The sequence below is a fragment of the Lissotriton vulgaris genome, chromosome 10 (genome assembly GCF_964263255.1).
Source record: "Lissotriton vulgaris chromosome 10, aLisVul1.2, whole genome shotgun sequence".
Classification (NCBI taxonomy): domain Eukaryota; kingdom Metazoa; phylum Chordata; class Amphibia; order Caudata; family Salamandridae; genus Lissotriton; species Lissotriton vulgaris.
Genome location: NC_141698.1, coordinates 3642508 through 3663169, shown reverse-complemented (window position 1 = coordinate 3663169; position 20662 = coordinate 3642508). Strand labels below are relative to the sequence as shown.

Below are 20662 nucleotides of genomic sequence, written 5' to 3'. Positions count from 1 at the left end.
AGCGCTAGGATACCCTCCCGGGTGATAGTGCGCTCTGGCTCGACTCACACCTGCTCAGTACCAGGATACCCTCCCGGGTGATAGTTCGCTCTGGCTCGACTCACACCTGCTCAGCACCAGGATATCCTCCTGGGGGGCAGCGCACTCTTTCCTACAATGTCGGGAACAGACGGGTCCTAGGCTGGACCCTGCATGAAGCATTGCTGCAACACAAACCATTCAGATGCAAGTGCAAAGAGTCATGTTTTTATCAATGCTTGTTCAAACTTTCTTCTGGTGCTTTCCAGCTGGTGAGCCCTGGGCATCTTAGATGAGCAGCTCTTTGTATCCATCCCTGTCCTGATCTGAGAGCTGAAGGAGCCGCGTGCTGGGCCCACCGGATGTGACGACAGCAGGAGTCACCTCAGCAGCAGGTGAAGCCGGAAGCGAGGGTCAGGGAACGACCCCTGAGTGAAAGTGATGGAGCAAGGATTCGCACGTATAGCGCCTTGCTCGTATGCAAAACCCTTGTCTAAACGGAATAATAATATTAACCCCATTGTTCGTCATTTGTAAAGTGTTTTCCCCTACACGCGGGTGTCCCTAGGATGCTTGCTTGTTTGTCTTTTCAAGTACTAACGAAGCTTGCACTGAAAATGGCTGCTTTGCCGCAATTCAGTCTGCGCATGCGTCGGTCATACCCATGTGATGTGACGCACTCGCATTCTGGAGGGATTCTGTGCTCATGCGCATTGATGCTAAATATGGCCGCTTGTCTCTCACCACGCTCTCTGCTTACTGCAGCAGCTTTTAGCCTATCTATTCTTTTGCATTAATCCCTAATGCTATAGTTATTATAAAAGTAAGGGTTGGTTATCTCTTATCGTGGTATACAGTGCGATCATTTTTATGTATGATTCTAATTTGTTTTCGCTTACTTTTCATGTACCGCGTCTTTGTGGGCTGGGTAATCATGAGCGGAGCCATACTTGAAGCTCTGCTGGGCACTGTCACGTGACCGGAGAAAGTTCCATCTGCGCAGAAGCTAAGCCTAGCCAGCTGGCACCTGAAGCTCAATGCGCTTGGGAACGACGCTGGGAATACGGCGCCTCACCTTGGAAATCGCAATATTGTTGCTACCTATTGAAAACTGTTCTGTACTGCTGTATTCTATGCATGGGAACGTGAACCTGAGGGGCGGGTATTCAAAATTGCATATTTATCATGTGAAACTGAATTCTAGGAGGTGGTAAAGACCACACCACCTCTCCTGACCAATCACAATATGGGAAACTGTCACTTGCAACATTAGGGGGTGGTCTGAGGGTCCCCAAAATTGTATAATTACCCTAGTTTAGCTTAGGAAAATTGTCCGACTTGTCCGAGTAGCAGACCTGTCACTGACCCTACGATCTCAATAGGTGCTCATTCTGAAAGTGCTGCGGAGCACTTTGTCCATACTTTCCACAAACTCCCAAGGGGTGGAAAATCCTAAGTGCTGGCGAAGCACTTTGCTGGGGAATTCGAAAATCCAATCGGGGTTTCTGGCGGATTACTTGCAGGAGGGGGTAACGCAGGCGTTGCTGTCCGAAGCTGTGGGTGTTGGTAGTACCCTGGGAGGCCCAGTCCTTGATCCGAACCTGAGGGGTATCCTGTCCTTATCCTCCGTGAGCTGTACCTGCTCACAGTCTGGCATTCCTTTTCTGAGGGTCCCTGTCCCCGTTTTCCCAACTGACCCGTGGCCAGGGTTGGTCTTCAGTCTGAATTAGGTAAATATAGATTGTGGGTTTGCGTATCTTTTTATCTCTTTCTTTCTCTCTCTCTCCCTGATCTATTAAAGCATTCTTACCTATGTTATTGCCTTATTGCCATTGAACTTATATGTGCCTGAATTTTAGTTGGTTCCTTCTCTCCCTTTCCTTTAGAAATTCATTGATTTTATAATCCATAGCATGTTCCCGTTTTTCCCTTTCCTTTAGTGGATTGCAGTGAAAATAGCAAGAATAGTTCAATACTTACGTTAAGTACATGTTCTAGGTCCCATTCCCATCCTATGTTCTAGTGTAAAGTTGCAGTGAATAGTATGTGCTAAACTTCTCCCTGTAGTTTCCCATATATTCTAAATGGTCATATTGTTTGTGCAAAGTTATCTTTTGGTATTGATTTTGATGTTTGATATATTACTCTGTGTATCGCTTATTATTTTGGCTTCTTCACTTTGAATTCTTATATAAAAACTAGAACTTAATCAGGTGTCTGTGGTCATTTTACAAAAACTGTGGAAAGTATATTGTGGATTTTAAGGTGTATTGGATGTTAGGCCTGTCTACTTTTCCTTAACAGCTCCAGGTCCGTCAAAGAATTGCGCCTGTGGTAAGTCGGGTGCATGGTAAGCAGAGGTAAATCCAAACTTGATTACTCCTAGCAGCGTGCAGGAGGAGAAATCCTCACCCAGTTTCACCCAAACGAAATTAATGTGTTCTTCACGCCAAGGGCCCAGTGCGTGTTAGAGAATTGGTATCCCGGGTGACCTGGGGAAAACTGCGCGCTCTAGCAGTAATTTCTGGCTAGCAGAGGATGGTTTGGACTAGTTGGATTAGGTAGACAGGATAGTCATAAACAAACCGTGAATACAAAAACGTGCTGCTGATTGTTACTGTATTTTTACAATATTTTTGAAATGTGTTTTTATATGTAAATGTTCATGAATTGCATTGTTGTTATAAATACTGCATGTTGAATTAACCCAGAATTGTTTGTAAATGTTCAGTGTAGTCTGAATCCCCGGGGAAGTATTTTAGCTAACGGTGAGTAGAATCCGGTTAGCTGTTGAAGTCACTAAGTTTGAATAATTAGTGCAGGGTTAAGGATAACTGGAAGCACTAATTAGGACCTTTGTTTCTGGAGTGAATGATAGCTACGAGTCCGTTATAAAACTTTCATTGCGATATCACCTAGTAAGGGTCGCATACGGAAGGAGTAGTAGGGTCTCCGAGGCTTGTCTGGTAAGTAAAATAGTTCGCTGGTGAAATCCTGGCTCAGTGCATATCCCCGACTAAGGTGGATGAGCCAGAAGAATAACGGGTTCTATGTTACTAGTGTGAAGGGACAGGCAAAGAAGTCTATCCAGAGTGAATGAAAAGTAGACAGAAGTGGTTTACTAGTAGCGAAAGAAAAGTCTTTTCTCTTTTTAGAACACTCAGACATAGTGGCAAACGTTGCGTGTTATTAACTAAAACTTGCACTCGCACTTTAGAGAGAGTAAAAAGTTTCCGTTACCTTGTGAAGGCGGGAGTCAGTCGGAGAGCTGCTCTGACGTCACTCCGTGCCGCGCTGGTATTGGTCAGGACAGCGGGCGTGTAGCGGAGCTGAATTTGTGAAGGAGGGGTGAGTGCCGAAACGGGAGACGCTGTCTTGCGAAAAGGCCGCGCACCCATTGGTTGACTGTAGTTGTATTCTCTGACCTGATTGGGTGGCGCGAAATAAAAAGTCGCGCTAGCATTGGAAGTACAAAAGTAAACAAAATTGATCAAGCCGAGTTCAAAGAGAATCCCGAAGATTATATGTGGTATCCAGATTTTATACCTCATCCCAAATACCTAGGATTTTATAAGGATCAGCTTAGACGAGGTAGACCGCACATGATGTATGGAATAAAGAGAAAATTGTCATTTTCGGATAAAGTAAAGAATTTTTTCAATACTGACAAGCCCATTAGAACGAGAGAAGGTGTACTCATTCCCCCGCCAAATACCCCTGCCTCTTTTATGTTGTTTGATAAAGGATATCATACTTGTGTCTGGCTAGAAAATTGGGCAAAGTATACTATAGATGACGGAGTCCTGGCATTCCCTGTTGAAGGTACATTTAATGGTCGGATCCTGTTTAACTTAAGGACCCGCATGAATGAATTACACCCTAGACCTAGGTTGACCCAGTACGAAGCTTTGGAGGAATGGGAAATTGAGGCTGCAGAGCGAGATAAACCCCGAATGGATAAAGGAGTGAGTAAGTGGTATCCCAGACTTCCCACGCCGACCAAAGAGCAGAAAATGAAACAGTGGAGGCAGTCTATGTTAACTGAAGGACTGTTTCCCATGATGGGAGTATTAGAGGAGAAAAAAGGAAAATGTAAAGCAAAAACCCATCACCTAGCACCTATGGGGGATGTAGAAGATGAACACCTGGAAGACTTGTTAATGAAGGATCCACCTCCCTATGTAGCAGAATCAGATTCGATGCATTCTCAAAGTTCTGTTACCAATTACCCCCGTAGTAGGAGGGAACGTGATACAGACAGGACAGCTACAAGCAGTAAACCTAGTGGAAGGGATGAGTTTTGCAGACCTAAGTCCACAGTCCCAAATTATCAGCCATTCGGGGAAAGTCCCCCTCGATTGGTTACCCCGACTGCCCCGAGTATTTATCCATCCTTAGTACCCCAGGTATTACATGGCAATACTGTTGAAAGGGGGTTGCAGGAAAAAGAGAGAGAAGTCCTCTGTAAACAACGAGAGGATTTAGCCAGAACCATTGCACAGATGCATCCCCATCCTGAGGCCTTGACCATTCCGGTAACTATTGGTCCTGCTATCCCAATGTATAAAAATGACTTGATTAGTCCCCTTCCTCCTGTCATCACCCCAATACTGCCTACTCCTAGCTGCCAGACCCCGAGGAAAGAAGTATTCATAGATGAGGATCAGGAAAGTGAGTGTGAATCTGGAAGTTTAATGGATTTGCCCATAAGGGAATCGAGGGCCAGTGTAATAGGGACAAGGAGTCAGCCCAGACAAAAGGAAGTGGTGATTGAAAGTGCATCTGGAATTAGGAACGCCTCTTTAGTTTCCCCTGAAGAATTAGACCGGTGGACAAAGGAGATAGAGAAAGAGACCACTTCTCAACCTAAAACATTGGAAATATATAAATTAAGAATAGAAATAGAAGAAATGATGGCTGGGAACGTGGGAGTTGAGCGCCTGAGCTCGTATAATGAAGAAGAGTTACTATTCATCAGTAAAAATCTTACCCGGAGTGCTAGGGTGCTCCACGAAAAGATAATGGATGCCGCTACAGAAATGGGAGTTGATGTTAGTCGCTCCAAAGTTCTTCAGAAACCTTACAGAGTAGACTTCACAGACAAAGACCTAGAAAGCCTGAATGTGATGGGGAAACAGATCCAAGTAAAGGAATTGTTGAAACTCCTGCAGAAATGGGGCGAAGTGGGGAAGTGGAGAACCAGGTGGGCAAAGAAAAAGGAAGGCAGCAGGGCTGGGTCAGTAACCTCAGAATTTGTATTAAAGGAAGTAACCCCAACAGAAAAGTTGTGTCCCATGAGGGAGGTCCCGGGAGGAAAGTATGTCCATGTCCCTTGGTCCAGACAAGACATTGTGTCATTTACAAATGACTTCCCAAAATTACGTGAGAAACCAGTTGACTGGTACCGACAGGTAGAGCGGTTCATAAAGGTTCAGAAATGCCTGTTGAAAGACCTGGATGGGTTTTTCGACATTGTGGTCCCTGTAGATCTGTGGACCGACTGTAAAATTGAAATTGATTGGCCCAGTGAGGAATTTCCAAGAGATGAGAAAACAGGTGCGCCTGCACCTGAAGTAATGAGGAAATATGATCAAGTCATACAATATCTCAAGAAAAAGGTTCCCGCCAAAGAGACAGATTGGACCCGAATAGATAGAACAACCCAAGAACGTGATGAGACAGTGCATTCATTTTACGAAAGGTTACTACAGGTATTCAAAACTTACAGTGGTATTGATAATGTGGACATGAAAGACATGACCCATTTCAGTTACAGATTTGTGCTAGGATTAAGGCCTGAAATATCACAGTGGATTCGAGATAACAAAATCAGTTGGCAGGGAAAGCCCATAGATGATGTCCTGAAATATGCAAAATACTGCGAAGATGAGATCGAAAATAAAAAGAAAGCCCTCAAGGAGAAAGTGATGTGGGCACAGGTGAAATTAGCTGAACAGCAAGAAAAACAGTTAAGTAAAATGACTTCTGATAATAATGTTCAGAATACCAATTCTGGGGGGGGAGGAAAGCCCAGACCTAAAATGAGTCGTGAGGAGGCCATGAAAAAGTTTCCGTGCCATGGGTGCGGCCAGATGGGGCATTGGAGAGACGAGTGTCCACACCTACAGGCTGGTAATGCCCCTGTAAATGGTTTAAATCCACAGGTGCCGAAAGAGGGGACAAGGAAAACACAGCAACAGGTAAAATTACCTCCAGTACCTCGCGCTCCTAGACAGAATTTTAAGAGTCAGGGTCAGCAGAATGAGAGGGCGGAAGTATGGGAGGTTGAGAGTGAAAGAAATGCGGTCATTCCACAGTACCTGCTAAGTGATACCTTCCTTTGTGAAGATCAAGATTGACGGGGCCTGAGAGGGGAGGATGAGGAGTGCGTACTTGGCGCCTCCTTACCGGTAGACCAGACTGGACCATACATTGAAGGAAAGGTTGAAGGCAGAGATGTCACCTTTCTGTTGGACACTGGTGCTACCAGATCTACTGTAAGAACAGTGGATGTTCCTAACCTACCCCTCTCGGGAGAAGCGATCCAAGTAGTGGGCGTATCAAATCAGATAATAAGTACCCCTGTAACTGAACCAATGGAGATTTCCATAGGAAATTTCAAGGAAATGCACAGATTTGTGGTCTGTGATTCCAGTCCTGTAAACCTACTGGGACGTGATTTGTTGTGCAAGATGCGTTGTACCATTTACTGCACACCAAATGGCGTTGAAATTCAGACCCCCGATGAAGATGGCCTGTACAAACTAATGTTGGTCAGACAAGATGCTGATATCAAGCCTTTGACAATTGAGGATTTACCTGAGGAACTCCAGCTAAGAGTAGTACCTGAAGTGTGGGATTTCACGGGAAAGGATGTAGGCCTGATGGCAAATGTGGACCCGGTTAAGATAACAATCAAAACAAATGCTGTATACCCCAAAACAAGACAGTACAAAATGAGTGCAGAAGTGAAGGCAGGAGTAGCGACTGAAATAACGAGACTGCTAGAAGCAGAAATAATTGAAGAAGTGTTGAGCAGCCCCTGTAATTCGCCTATCATTGGGATCAAAAAGCCTAGTGGGAAGTACAGGGTAGTGCAAGATCTGCGCAAGGTAAACCAAATTGTCGTACCTTGCTGTCCTATTGTACCCAACCCTGCAGTCATTCTCTACCAGATTCCCTGGAATGCAGAATGGTTCACTGTCATTGATCTGTGCCACGCATTCTTTTCCATCCCATTGCACCCTGAAAGCAAATTCCTTTTCAGTTTTGAATTCGACAGCCATATCTATGTCTGGAATCGTGTCCCCCAGGGGTATACTGAAAGTCCATCGATTTTCAACCAGATACTGAAAAAGTGCCTTGAATCCCTAGTGCTGCCAAGAGAGTCTGTTTTGGTGCAGTACATAGATGACCTGTTAGTGGCATCTAAAACCCAGTCTGACTGTGTCACTGACACAATTGCCTTGCTGAATCACCTAGGAAAGGGAGGACATAAAGTGTCGCCTGACAAATTGCAGTTTTGTAAAAACTCAGTGAAGTATCTGGGGCACCAGATAGAAAAAGGAATCAGGAAAGTAACTACCGAAAGAATCAAAATAATTAGAGCAATGGAACTGCCCAAAACTCAGAAAGAAGTGAGAATGTTCTTGGGAGTTGTGGGTTACTGCAGGCAATGGATTGCAGGATTTGCGGCTCTAGCCCGACCCCTGATAAATATGACAAAGAAAGGAGTGGAGGACCCCGTCCATTGGGACAGTGAAAGCATGAATGCTTGGGTAACTCTGAGAAACTGTCTGTGTACCGCACCTGCATTGGGTATGCCTGAGTACAATAGACCTTTTGAACTGTTCTGTGACACTAGAGAAAATTGTGCTCTTTCAGTCCTAACCCAGGAGCACGGATCAGTCAGAAGGCCGGTCGCCTACTTTTCGGCCACCCTAGATCCAGTGGCGGCTGGACTGCCTGGCTGCTTAAAAGCCGTTGCTGCTACTTGCGTCAGTCTGGAACAGAGCGAGAGCATTGTCATGGGACATCCCGTCACTGTCTATGTTCCTCACTCTGTTGTCATCCTACTGACTAGAACTAGGACCCAGTACCTCACTCCTAGTCGGCTGACTAAGTATGAGAGAATTTTGATTGGTGCTGAAAATATAACTATCTCCCGGTGCAATGTCCTAAATCCTGCGACACTGTTACCTGTCCCTCTGGATGCAGAATCGGATGAGGGTGGGGAACATAATTGCATTGATCTGACTGAATATAGCACCAAGCCCCGTCCTGACATTCGTGAAATAGCACTACGGGACGGGGATAAAACAATGTTTGTGGATGGCTCGTGTTTGAGACATGAGAGTGGGAGTCTGAGTGCTGCCTATGCTGTGGTTACTCTGACAGGAGTCATCGAGGCATCTTACATGCGCGAGGTGAAATCTGCACAGGTGGCGGAGCTTATAGCGTTAACTCGAGCATGCAAGAGGGGAAAAAACAAAAGAATTACTGTTTACACCGACAGTCAGTACTGTTTCGGGGTTGTTCATGACTTCGGCCAATTGTGGTTGCAAAGAGAATTCATGACTTCCTCTGGCACACCTATCCGAAATGGGAAAGTAGTGCATAACTTACTGGAAGCTATCCAATTGCCCAAAGAATTGGCTGTGGTCAAGTGTGCGGCTCACAGGTCTGGAAATGACGACGTGACTGCCGGTAATAGGTACGCTGACAAAATTGCACAGTTTTGTGCCCGACACCAGATGTCCCTACAAATTGCCCGGTGGGATGGAACCAGCTGCCAACTTATGTTGTTTGATAATGTGTCAACGTGGGAAGAGTTAAGAGAGATACAACAAGCCACAGACAGGCAAGAAAAAGGCAGGTGGGCCGCAAAAGAATGCGAGTTGCGAGAAGATGGTGTGGTGGTAAATCCGGATGGGGTGCCTGTACTGCCTGATAGCTTGATCGACCCCATGGTCAGAATGATACATGAGCCAACACATATGGGAAGAGATGCGATGTGTCGGGTGTTTGAACAAGTGTTCTGCAATTCAGGGTTCAGGGACCAGGCGGAAAGGTTTTGCCAGAGGTGCCTAGTGTGTCAGCAATTCAATGCAGGAAAGAAGACTGTAGTGAAACAGAGTACTATTGGAAAGGCAGTAGGTCCCTTCGTAAGAATACAGGCAGACTTCATAACCATGCCCAGATGCAACGGATACAGATATGTTTTAGTCATAGTTTGTCTATTCTCTAGGTGGGTGGAAGCATATCCAGCTAAGAAAAATGACGCTATCACCACAGCCAAGCTATTGCTCAGGGAGTTGATACCTAGGTATGGGATCCCAGAGACAATCGAAACGGACCAAGGTGGGCATTTTGCCAACGATGTCCTATTGGAACTCTGTAGAGCATTCAAAATGAAGCAAAGATTGCACTGCGCCTACCACCCAGAGGCTTCTGGGGTAGTGGAACAAATAAATGGCACTCTGAAGTCCAGACTGGGAAAAATGTGTGATTCCACAAAAATGAACTGGATAGAAGCTTTACCCCTGGTACTGATGAGTTTGAGAAGTATCCCAAATCGAAAGACTGGCCTGAGTCCCCATGAAGTGTTGATGGGAAGAGTGATGCGCCAGGCATGGGTACCCGGAAACAAACTGCTAAGCATTTCTGATGATATGGTGCTAGAATACTGCAAGCAGTTGGGTGACCAAGTGCGTTCTCTCTCTCAGCAGATTGGAGAGACTGAAGACGAGTGGCCAAAGACTCCAGCACACAACCTGCAGCCAGGAGACTGGGTGGTGTTAAAGAAACACACCCGAAGCAGCTGCTTGAAGCCAAGGTGGGGAAAGCGACGACAAGTGATCCTCGTCACTACCACTGCTGTGAAGTGCGCTGGTGTACCGAAGTGGATCCACGCCAGCCACACAAAGCGGGTATCTGGAGAAAACGCGACTGGAGCTGAAGGCAGCACAGCTGAAGAGACCTCCGAGGAAGAGAGTCCGGAGCTAGCTGACATCGAACTGCCGAGCACAAGTCAAGACGTTGAATGGTATCCCGCCGACGAACCGGTTCATGATCCAATACGAACCCGGAAATATTCTTACTTAGACAGTGAGTGGGATAGTCCAGGTGAGTCAGAAATAGAAGAAGCAGGTCAGGTCAACGAAAGCCATAACCCACCTGATCAGGAAGTAGGCCAAGTAGGGTCAGATCAGGACATCGACACTCCTCCTGAAACTCCCGAGAAGGGAGAGGGACAGTTAGAAATTAGGGCTGACGTTCATGCAGAAGAAAGCGAAGAGGTCGAAGAGCATGAACAGGAACAGATAGAACTAGATCAAAGTGCTCAGACAACGGAAACAACAGTAAAAAAAAGTAAGAAGAAAGTGCGATTTGAATCTGAGCAGGAACAGATTAGCGACCAGGCAGAAGAAATAGACGAAAGACCTGGAACTAGTCAGACAGGCAGGACAACAGAAGTGCCACAACAAAAAGTGAAAAGAGTGCACGGAGAAGGAGAAGTCTCCTCAACCACTGGGAGGCACGGAGGAAGAAATACACCTCGATACGTCAAGAGACTAAGGCTCAGACTAAAGACAGTCGAAGAAAACGATAATGACCGAAAAAGGGCTTTAAGTGAAAGGAGTGCAGCCCAAGGAAAATCGCTGAGAAAGAGCGACAGAATAAAGAAACAGAACCGACTGTATCGGAGCCCTGAGTGGACGTACTTTGTGTTGGAAGAGATTGACGAGCCTCACCACAGTGGCAACAGTGACCACGAGTCTATTGCTGATCGGAGTTCGGACGAAGACCCTCCTTAAGAGAGCCCGAAGTGAGCCTTTGGTGCAGAGAAACGAAGAGGGGTAGCGAAGGCCACCTGTAAGCTAAAAATGTCTGATCCGAGTGTCTCTGGGAGATCCCGCTGTGGGTGTCTCAAAACCTGTTGTAAGATATGCTTGTGTAGTGTAGCTATGCTAATAGTTATGTGGATAGGACTAACAGTTTTTCTACCTTTCATGATAAGTAAGAATCCTAACTTGTCCCCTACTGAACCCGAAGCAGTAGATGAAGGGGTTGTACCGACTGCAGAAACACCACGAAGACTAGAGAGACGCGACAAAAGAGTAGGACTGACACACACACGACCTGATTTAGAAGCACCAGATGAGGATGGACTACATTTTCACAAAATGAAGAACAGGACGCACTTAAATGTTTTTGCTAACTTGTTAGTGCATTATGTAGAAGCTATGGAAATAGAGGACTGTTATGTCTGCATGAAGCTGCCAACTTCAGTGGCTGAAGGCGTGACATACCACCACCTACCTTTGACCTATGGAATATCCTGTAGTATACTGGCTAGCTTGTTCTATAGAAGCACCTTGCAGTACTATTATTCAAATGATGACGTAGTATTTTCTGAACTTCCTGTTAGAGGACATTTGAACCGTGTACATACTACAAGTGACGTGACCCGCTATATGGGAGAATATTTCCTGACTATAGGTAACATAGACTTAGATCAAGCAAGGGAAGACAATCTGACCTGTTCACTGCAAGAGCAGGAAAAGATGTTTATAAAGATGGCAGACAGAAGGAGAGAAAAGTTTCAGAAGAAGGCAAATGACGAGAAGGATAGAATCCCTAAGTGGGCTGAGCACATGAATTACACCTCAGAAGGCGAAGCCAGTCCTGCCTTGTTGCTGGATTTTGAAAGAAAGGGGAAACTTTGTATCCATAGGGAAAAGACAGAGTACTATAACAATGTATTCATCGGTTCCAGCGAGTGTGAACATAATTATAAGGTAATTGGAGGTTGGGGTTTTAAAAATGGGTCAGAACCTGTGTTTCCCGGAATATATTATATATGTGGGAACAAGGCTTATTTCAAATTGCCGGATCACTGGTATGGGAGCTGCTACTTTGGCATTGTTTTCCCGAAAATATACCATGTGAACAATGCAGCTGGAAGCGATGATGAAACTAATGGCTTAGTGCGTAGTAGACGCGAAAGTGTAGGCGAAATTGTAGGTGATATTTTTAGTGCACTGATACCTGGAATGGGGGTAGTTCTGAACACCCATAGAATCTGCAAATTGTCTACAGTAGTGGACCGGTTATCAACGGACACTGCTGCTGGTTTCCTGCTGGTCAATACTGAAATGGTTGCGATCAGATCAATGGTTTTACAAAACCGTCTTGCCCTTGACACCCTATTAGCAAAAGAGGGCGGAGTCTGTAGAATGCTGAAAGCGCAACATTGTTGCACCTACATTCCTGACAAGAGTATCGAATTAAAACAATATGTGAGGAACATAACTAATTTGGAAAAGGAACTCAAACCATTGGAGGTTGACAGTGCCTGGACGAGACTGACTGGAGGTCTCTCCTCAATAGGTAGTTGGTTTACTAATCTAGGTAGAAATATTTTGTGGAAAATACTGATGCCAATAGTCATAATAGGTGTGATTGTATTGATCATTTTTATCTGCTGCAAATGTCAGAAGTGTAAGAAGAAATATACAGTCAATCCGAGGGGGGTGAAAAGAAACATTGATGAATTAGAATTAGAAGAACTGAAAAGTGCAATTTATAAAAAGGCGAAAAATCACCACTCTCATAGGGAAGCTGAAAGAAAACTAAACAATAAGTTTATTGAAATCGAAATGGACGATATGAATGAATGAGAAAAGTTGGCATCTGTTTCCTTCATGTAGTGATGATAGTAAATATCATCAAAGAGGGGATTGATGGAGCAAGGATTCGCACGTATAGCGCCTTGCTCGTATGCAAAACCCTTGTCTAAACGGAATAATAATATTAACCCCATTGTTCGTCATTTGTAAAGTGTTTTCCCCTACACGCGGGTGTCCCTAGGATGCTTGCTTGTTTGTCTTTTCAAGTACTAACGAAGCTTGCACTGAAAATGGCTGCTTTGCCGCAATTCAGTCTGCGCATGCGTCGGTCATACCCATGTGATGTGACGCACTCGCATTCTGGAGGGATTCTGTGCTCATGCGCATTGATGCTAAATATGGCCGCTTGTCTCTCACCACGCTCTCTGCTTACTGCAGCAGCTTTTAGCCTATCTATTCTTTTGCATTAATCCCTAATGCTATAGTTATTATAAAAGTAAGGGTTGGTTATCTCTTATCGTGGTATACAGTGCGATCATTTTTATGTATGATTCTAATTTGTTTTCGCTTACTTTTCATGTACCGCGTCTTTGTGGGCTGGGTAATCATGAGCGGAGCCATACTTGAAGCTCTGCTGGGCACTGTCACGTGACCGGAGAAAGTTCCATCTGCGCAGAAGCTAAGCCTAGCCAGCTGGCACCTGAAGCTCAATGCGCTTGGGAACGACGCTGGGAATACGGCGCCTCACCTTGGAAATCGCAATATTGTTGCTACCTATTGAAAACTGTTCTGTACTGCTGTATTCTATGCATGGGAACGTGAACCTGAGGGGCGGGTATTCAAAATTGCATATTTATCATGTGAAACTGAATTCTAGGAGGTGGTAAAGACCACACCACCTCTCCTGACCAATCACAATATGGGAAACTGTCACTTGCAACATTAGGGGGTGGTCTGAGGGTCCCCAAAATTGTATAATTACCCTAGTTTAGCTTAGGAAAATTGTCCGACTTGTCCGAGTAGCAGACCTGTCACTGACCCTACGATCTCAATAGGTGCTCATTCTGAAAGTGCTGCGGAGCACTTTGTCCATACTTTCCACAAACTCCCAAGGGGTGGAAAATCCTAAGTGCTGGCGAAGCACTTTGCTGGGGAATTCGAAAATCCAATCGGGGTTTCTGGCGGATTACTTGCAGGAGGGGGTAACGCAGGCGTTGCTGTCCGAAGCTGTGGGTGTTGGTAGTACCCTGGGAGGCCCAGTCCTTGATCCGAACCTGAGGGGTATCCTGTCCTTATCCTCCGTGAGCTGTACCTGCTCACAGTCTGGCATTCCTTTTCTGAGGGTCCCTGTCCCCGTTTTCCCAACTGACCCGTGGCCAGGGTTGGTCTTCAGTCTGAATTAGGTAAATATAGATTGTGGGTTTGCGTATCTTTTTATCTCTTTCTTTCTCTCTCTCTCCCTGATCTATTAAAGCATTCTTACCTATGTTATTGCCTTATTGCCATTGAACTTATATGTGCCTGAATTTTAGTTGGTTCCTTCTCTCCCTTTCCTTTAGAAATTCATTGATTTTATAATCCATAGCATGTTCCCGTTTTTCCCTTTCCTTTAGTGGATTGCAGTGAAAATAGCAAGAATAGTTCAATACTTACGTTAAGTACATGTTCTAGGTCCCATTCCCATCCTATGTTCTAGTGTAAAGTTGCAGTGAATAGTATGTGCTAAACTTCTCCCTGTAGTTTCCCATATATTCTAAATGGTCATATTGTTTGTGCAAAGTTATCTTTTGGTATTGATTTTGATGTTTGATATATTACTCTGTGTATCGCTTATTATTTTGGCTTCTTCACTTTGAATTCTTATATAAAAACTAGAACTTAATCAGGTGTCTGTGGTCATTTTACAAAAACTGTGGAAAGTATATTGTGGATTTTAAGGTGTATTGGATGTTAGGCCTGTCTACTTTTCCTTAACAGCTCCAGGTCCGTCAAAGAATTGCGCCTGTGGTAAGTCGGGTGCATGGTAAGCAGAGGTAAATCCAAACTTGATTACTCCTAGCAGCGTGCAGGAGGAGAAATCCTCACCCAGTTTCACCCAAACGAAATTAATGTGTTCTTCACGCCAAGGGCCCAGTGCGTGTTAGAGAATTGGTATCCCGGGTGACCTGGGGAAAACTGCGCGCTCTAGCAAAAGTGGCAGCAGCACTCACTCGCTCACTCATCTTGAGCCCGTGCTTGTCTCAGTGGACTGTGTGTACCTGACACTGACGCAGAGCCTTGTATGACATCCCATCATGCACATATGACACACACATGTAAAGCGCACGCTCACCCAGAAGGGTATCTGGGCGCTGAACAACAGATGCTTATTGTTACCCAGCTCAATGGTACTCATTGTATCGGCCTCAGAAGGATGAAAGGCCCTGCCGGATTCGCACCCGTGACCACGAGGTCAGAAACAGGTCCCTCCAGTGGCCATCAGGCCACTGACCCTTCCTGCGTAGAGTGCGTTGCCGTAGTCCAGTCTGCTGTTGACGAGGGCCTGTGTAACCGTTTTTCTTGTTTCGGTCGGGATCCACTTGTAGATCCTGCGGAGCATGCGGAGGGTGTTGTAGCAGGATGAGGAGACGGCGTTGACCTGCTTAGACATGGAGAGGGAGGAGTCGAGGATGACTCCTAGGTTGCCTGCATGGTCGGTGGGTGTTGGTGCTGTTCCCAGTGCGGTGGGCCACCAGGAGTCGTCCCAGGCTAAGGGGGTGGGTCCAAGGATGAGGACCTCCGTCTTGTCCGAGTTCAGCTTCAGACGGCTGCTCCTCATCCAGTTGGCGACGGCCTTCATTCCTTCGTGAAGGTTGGTTTTGGTGGTGTGTGGGTCCTTGGTGAGGGAGAGGATGATCTGGGTGTCGCCGGCATGGGAGATGATGTTGAGGTTGTGACGGCGGGCCACTTGTGCGAGGGGGGCCATGTAGATGTTGAACAGGGTCGGGTTGAGGGATGAGCCCTGGGGGATGCCGCAGATGATGTCGGTGGCTTCGGATCGGAAAGGTGGGAGGCGGACGCTCTGGGTTCTGCCGGAGAGGAAGGACGTGGTCCAAACAAGAGGCTTCTCTTGGATTCCGGCTTCTAGGAGGCGTGTCTTTAGAGTGCGATGGCAAACCGTGTCGAAGGCTGCTGACAGGTCCAGGAGGATGAGGGCTTATGTTTCGCCGTTGTCTAGTTGGCTCCTGATGTCGTCTGTGGCGGCGATGAGGGCTGTTTCGGTGCTGTGGTTTCGTCTGATTCCGGATTGGGATGGGTCCAGGATGTTGTTGTCTTCCAGGTGGCAGGCCAGTTGCTTGTTGAGGATTTTCTCGATTACCTTCGCCAGGAATGGGAGCAGGGAGATAGGACGGAAATTCTAGAGGTCCTTGGGGTCCGCCTTGGGCTTCTTGAGGAGGGCGCTGATTTTGCTGTGCTTCCAGCTTTCCGGGAATGTCGCTGTTTCGAAGGAGATGTTGATGACCTTCCGTAGTTGGGGTGCGATGGCTGCATCTGCTTTGTTGAATACGTGGTGTGGGCACGGGTCTGACGGAGATCCTTAGTGGATGGAGTTCATGACCTTGTGTGTCTCGTCGTCGTTGACGTTGGACCAGGAGGTCAGGCGGATGGCGCTGGTGGTGTTCACAGGGGAGGTGGAGTCTGGCGTAGTCCGGGCGGTTGTGGTGTTGAAGCGGTTGTGGATGTTAGCGATCTTGCGGTGGAAGAAGATGGCTAGTGAGTCGCACAGTTCTTGTGAGGGCGGGATGTCGTTGGCGCTGGGGTTGGAGAGTTCCTTTACGATGCTGAAGAGCTCTTTGCTGTCGTGTGCGTTGTTATCCAAGCGGTCTTTGAAGGAGGATCTCTTGGCTACAGATGCCACTGGTAACGTGTGCTTTTTTGGGAGCCTGCTAATAGTTTTGCTTTAGCAATGCTTTTTGTTTATACTGGCGAGGGCTCGGCAACGCCAACAAGAACAACAAACGCAAAAAGCATGACATAACACAGTGTGACGTCATGAATAGTATCATACGCAAATATATGGTTAAACTGCCAATGCTTGTTTTTTATTTGAAAATATATTTGCGTATGATAGTACTCATGACGTCACACTATGTCTGCTCCGAGAGAAGGCAGAGTCGGAAGAGGGGAAGACTACCTGTATGGTGACGTCATTACCCCTGGTGACATCATGAACCCCTCGCCCCCCCCATCAGCCGGGTCAGGAGGGGGCGGGGCACAGCCTGGGGCCGGGGACACGTGCATTGAGGTGGGGACGGCCCTCACTGCACTCTCACCACAGGGGGGCGCCCCTTCCCTCGAGAGGCCTCTCAGCTCCGGCCTCCCTGACCTCCGCTCCCTGTGACCCTCGTCCCTCCTCCGTCACCCTCTCTCTCTCTCCTCTCACTCCTTTACCTCCCCCTCCTCTTGCCTCTCAGTGCCCCCCTCACTCCGCCTCAAGTCTTTCCTTCCGTATCTCTTTCTCCTCCCATCAACTTTCCCCAGTGCAACATTTGACGTCTCACTCTCACCTCACCCCCGAACACTCTCACTTCCCCTCTCTCCCTCTTACCTCACCTTCCCACCTCTCTCACCCTCCGACCTGCACTCCTCCCCCTCCCCCTCCTCACTGTAAAGTACACAGAGGGGCCCTCTCAGTCCAGGGACCGTGCCGGGGGCCCCTCCGCCGCGGGGGCCTTTGTCACTCCTGGGTCTCCCTCTCTCTCATCTTTTGTGCCCTCGTGGGGGGGTGTAAAGTACACAGAGGGGCCCCCTCGGAGCTCTCAGTCCAGGGACTGTGCCTGGGGCCCGGGGCCCGGGGGCCTTTGTTACTCCTGGGCCTCCCTCTCTCTCCTCATCTTTTGTGCCTCTGCCCCCTCTCCCCACCTCTGCCTCTCTCCCTCCCGGAGCTCCGCCCCCTCGGAGGCCCCGCCCCCGTCCATCCCTCCCTCCTCCAGTGACCTGCCCTCTCAGACGGGAAGGAGAGCGAGGACGGAGCTCGAGCACCTGAGGGACCCGCAGGCGCCCCGCACCCTTCCGGCCCCACCTGTCCATGGATGCCCCCGGGGGACCCGACTGGAGGGGCCCCAGCCCCTGACTCTCAGCGCCCCGGGACTGACCCCCTCGGAGGTGTCACTCTTCTGCCGCAGCTCCCCCGGCGGTCTCTGCTCTCCCAGGACTGTCTCCAACACTCCCCTGCTTGCCTCTCTAACTTCCTCTGACTGTCTCTCCAACTTTCCCATCTCTCCCGACTTTCCTTCCAACTCACACCTGACTGTCTCCCCAACTCCTCTACTGTCTCTTCTCTCCCCTGTCTCCCCAACTCCTCTACTGTCTCTCCCCTCCCCATCTCCTCTACTGTCTCTTCTCTCCCCTGTCTTTCCACCTCACCGTCTCCGCCCCTCTGCAACTATCCCTGACTGTCTCTCCAACACTCCATTGATTGTCGCTTCTCTTCTCTGCCTCAAACTTTGCTCACTCGGCGCAGCTCCCACTTGGCCTTTGGCGGAGCTCTTTTTGCGCCTATTTGCAGCTCCCTCTGGTCGTCATTGCAGCTCCCTTTAGAAGTCATTGCAGCTCCCTCAAGACGTAATTGCAGCTCCCTCAAGACTTAATTGCAGCTCCCTCTGGACGTCATTGCAGCTCCCTCTGGACGTCATTGCAGCTCCCTCTGGACTTCATTGCAGCTTTCTCTGGACGTCATTGCAGCTTTCTCTGGACGTCATTGCAGCTCCCTTTGGAAGTCACTGCAGCTCCTTTTGGAAGTCATTGCAGCTCCTTTTGGAAGTCATTTCAGCTCCCTTTGGAAGTCATTGTAGCTGACTTTGGACCTCGTTGCAGCTCCAGTTGGACGTCGTTGCATCTCCATTTGGACATCGTTGCAGTTCCCTTTGCACCTCTTTGCAGCTCCCTTTGGACGTCATTGCAGCTCCCTTTGGACCTCTTTGCAGCGTCCTTTGGACCTCTTTGCAGTTCCCTTTGGACGTCATTGCAGCTTCCTCTGGACGTCTTTGCACCTCCCTTTTGACATCCTTGTAGCTCCCTCTGACGTCTTCGCAGCTCCCTTTGGACCTCGTTGCAGCTCCAGTTGGACGTCGTTGCAGCTCCATTTGGACATCGTTGCAGTTCCCTTTGCACCTCTTTGCAGCTCCCTTTGGACGTCATTGCAGCTCCCTTTGGACCTCTTTGCAGCTCCCTTTGCACCTCTTTGCAGCTCCCTTTGCACCTCTTTGCAGCTCCCTTTGGACGTCATTGCAGCTTCCTCTGGACGTCTTTGCACCTCCCTTTTGACATCCTTGTAGCTCCCTCTGACGTCTTCGCAGCTCCCTTTGGAACTCTTTGCATCTCCCTTTGGACGTCGTTGCAGCTCCCTTTGGACCTCTTTGCAGCTCCCTTTGGACGTCGTTGCAGCTCCCTTTGGACCTCTTTGCAGCTCCCTTTGGACGTCGTTGCAGCTCCCTTTGGAACTCTTTGCAGCTCCCTTTGGACGTCGTTGCAGCTCCCTTTGGATATACTTGCAGCTCCCTTTGGACCTCGGCGCAGCGCCCCTTCACTTTGAGGTACACATATTGATTATACATTGTTTAAAGCCCTTGTTGCTGTCAAAACTATTGGAACGTTTTTAATTGTCGTCGAAGTTTGGGCTCTGAGGTGGTCTGGGCTGAGAAGATGTGGGCTGAGGAGTTGGTCTGGGCTGTGAAGATGGTCTGTGCTTTGGAGATGGTTTGGGCTTCGGAGATGGTCTGGGCTCTGGAGATGGTTTGGGCTGAGGAGATGGTTTGGGCTGAGGAGATGGTTTGGGCTGAGGAGATGGTTTGGGCGAGGAGATGGTCTGGGCTGTGGAGATGGTCTGGTCTGTGGAGATGGTCTGGTCTGTGGAGATGGTCTGGTCTGTGGAGAAGGTCTGGGCTGAGGAGATGGTCTGGGCTGAGGAGATGGTCTGGGCTGAGGAGATGGTTTGGGCTGAGGAGAGGATTGGGGCTGAGGAGATGGTCTGGGGCTGAGGAGTTGGTCTGGGCTGCGAAGATGGTTTGGGCTGAGGAGATGGTTTGGGCTCTGGAGATGGTTTGGGCTCTGGAGATGGTTTGGGCTCTGGAGATGGTTTGGGCTCTGGAGATGGTTTGGGCTCTGGAGATGGTTTGGGCTCTAAAGATGGTTTGGGCTCTGGAGATGTTTTGGGCTCTGGAGATGGTTTGGGCTCTGGAGATGGTTTGGGCTCTGGAGATGGTTTGGGCTCTGGAGATGGTCTGGGCTCTGGAGATGGTCTGGGCTCTGGAGATGGTCTGGGCTCTGGAGATGGTCTGGGCTCTGGAGATGGTCTGGGCTCTGGAGATGGTCTGGGCTGAGGAGATGGTCTGGGCTGAGGAGATGGTCTGGGCTGAGGAGATGGTCTGGGCTCTGGAGATGGTCTGGGCTGCGAAGATGGTTTGGGCTGCGGAGATGGTTTGGGCTGCGGAGATGGTTTGGGCTGCGGAGATGGTTTGGGCTGCGGAGATGGTTTGGGCTGCGGAGATGGTTTGGGCTGCGGAGATGGTTTGGGCTCTGGGGATGGTTTGGGCTCTGGGGATGGTTTGGGCTCTGGGGATGGTTTGGGCTCTGGGGATGGTTTGGGCTCTGGGGATGGTTTGGGCTCTGGGGATGGTTTGGGCTCTGGGGATGGTTTGGGCTCTGGAGATGGTTTGGGCTCTGGAGATGGTTTGGGCTCTGGGGATGGTTTGGGCTCTGGGGATGGTTTGGGCTCTGGGGATGGTTTGGGCTCTGGGGATGGTTTGGGCTCTGGGGATGGTTTGGGCTCTGGGGATGGCCTGGGCTCTGGGGATGGCCTGGGCTCTGGGGATGGCCTGGGCTCTGGGGATGGCCTGGGCTCTGGGGATGGCCTGGGCTCTGGGGATGGCCTGGGCTGAGGAGATGGTCGAGGCTGAGAAGGTGGTCTGGGCTGAGGAGGTGGTCTGGGCTGAGGAGGTGGTTTGGGCTGACGACGGTCTGGGCTGTGGAGG

The 20662-nt window shown here is 48.5% G+C and overlaps 1 protein-coding gene across 1 annotated transcript in view; it reads left to right on the top strand.

The window, feature by feature from the left end:
- Positions 1 to 17611: 17611 nt before the first annotated feature.
- Positions 17612 to 20662, top strand: part of LOC147684281 (semaphorin-3F-like) — a 310126-nt gene continuing 307075 nt past the window's right edge. The window contains exon 1 of the mRNA XM_086940139.1: positions 17612 to 19225. The gene's annotated coding sequence lies outside the window, so the exon portion shown is untranslated. The remainder of the gene's footprint in view (positions 19226 to 20662) is intronic.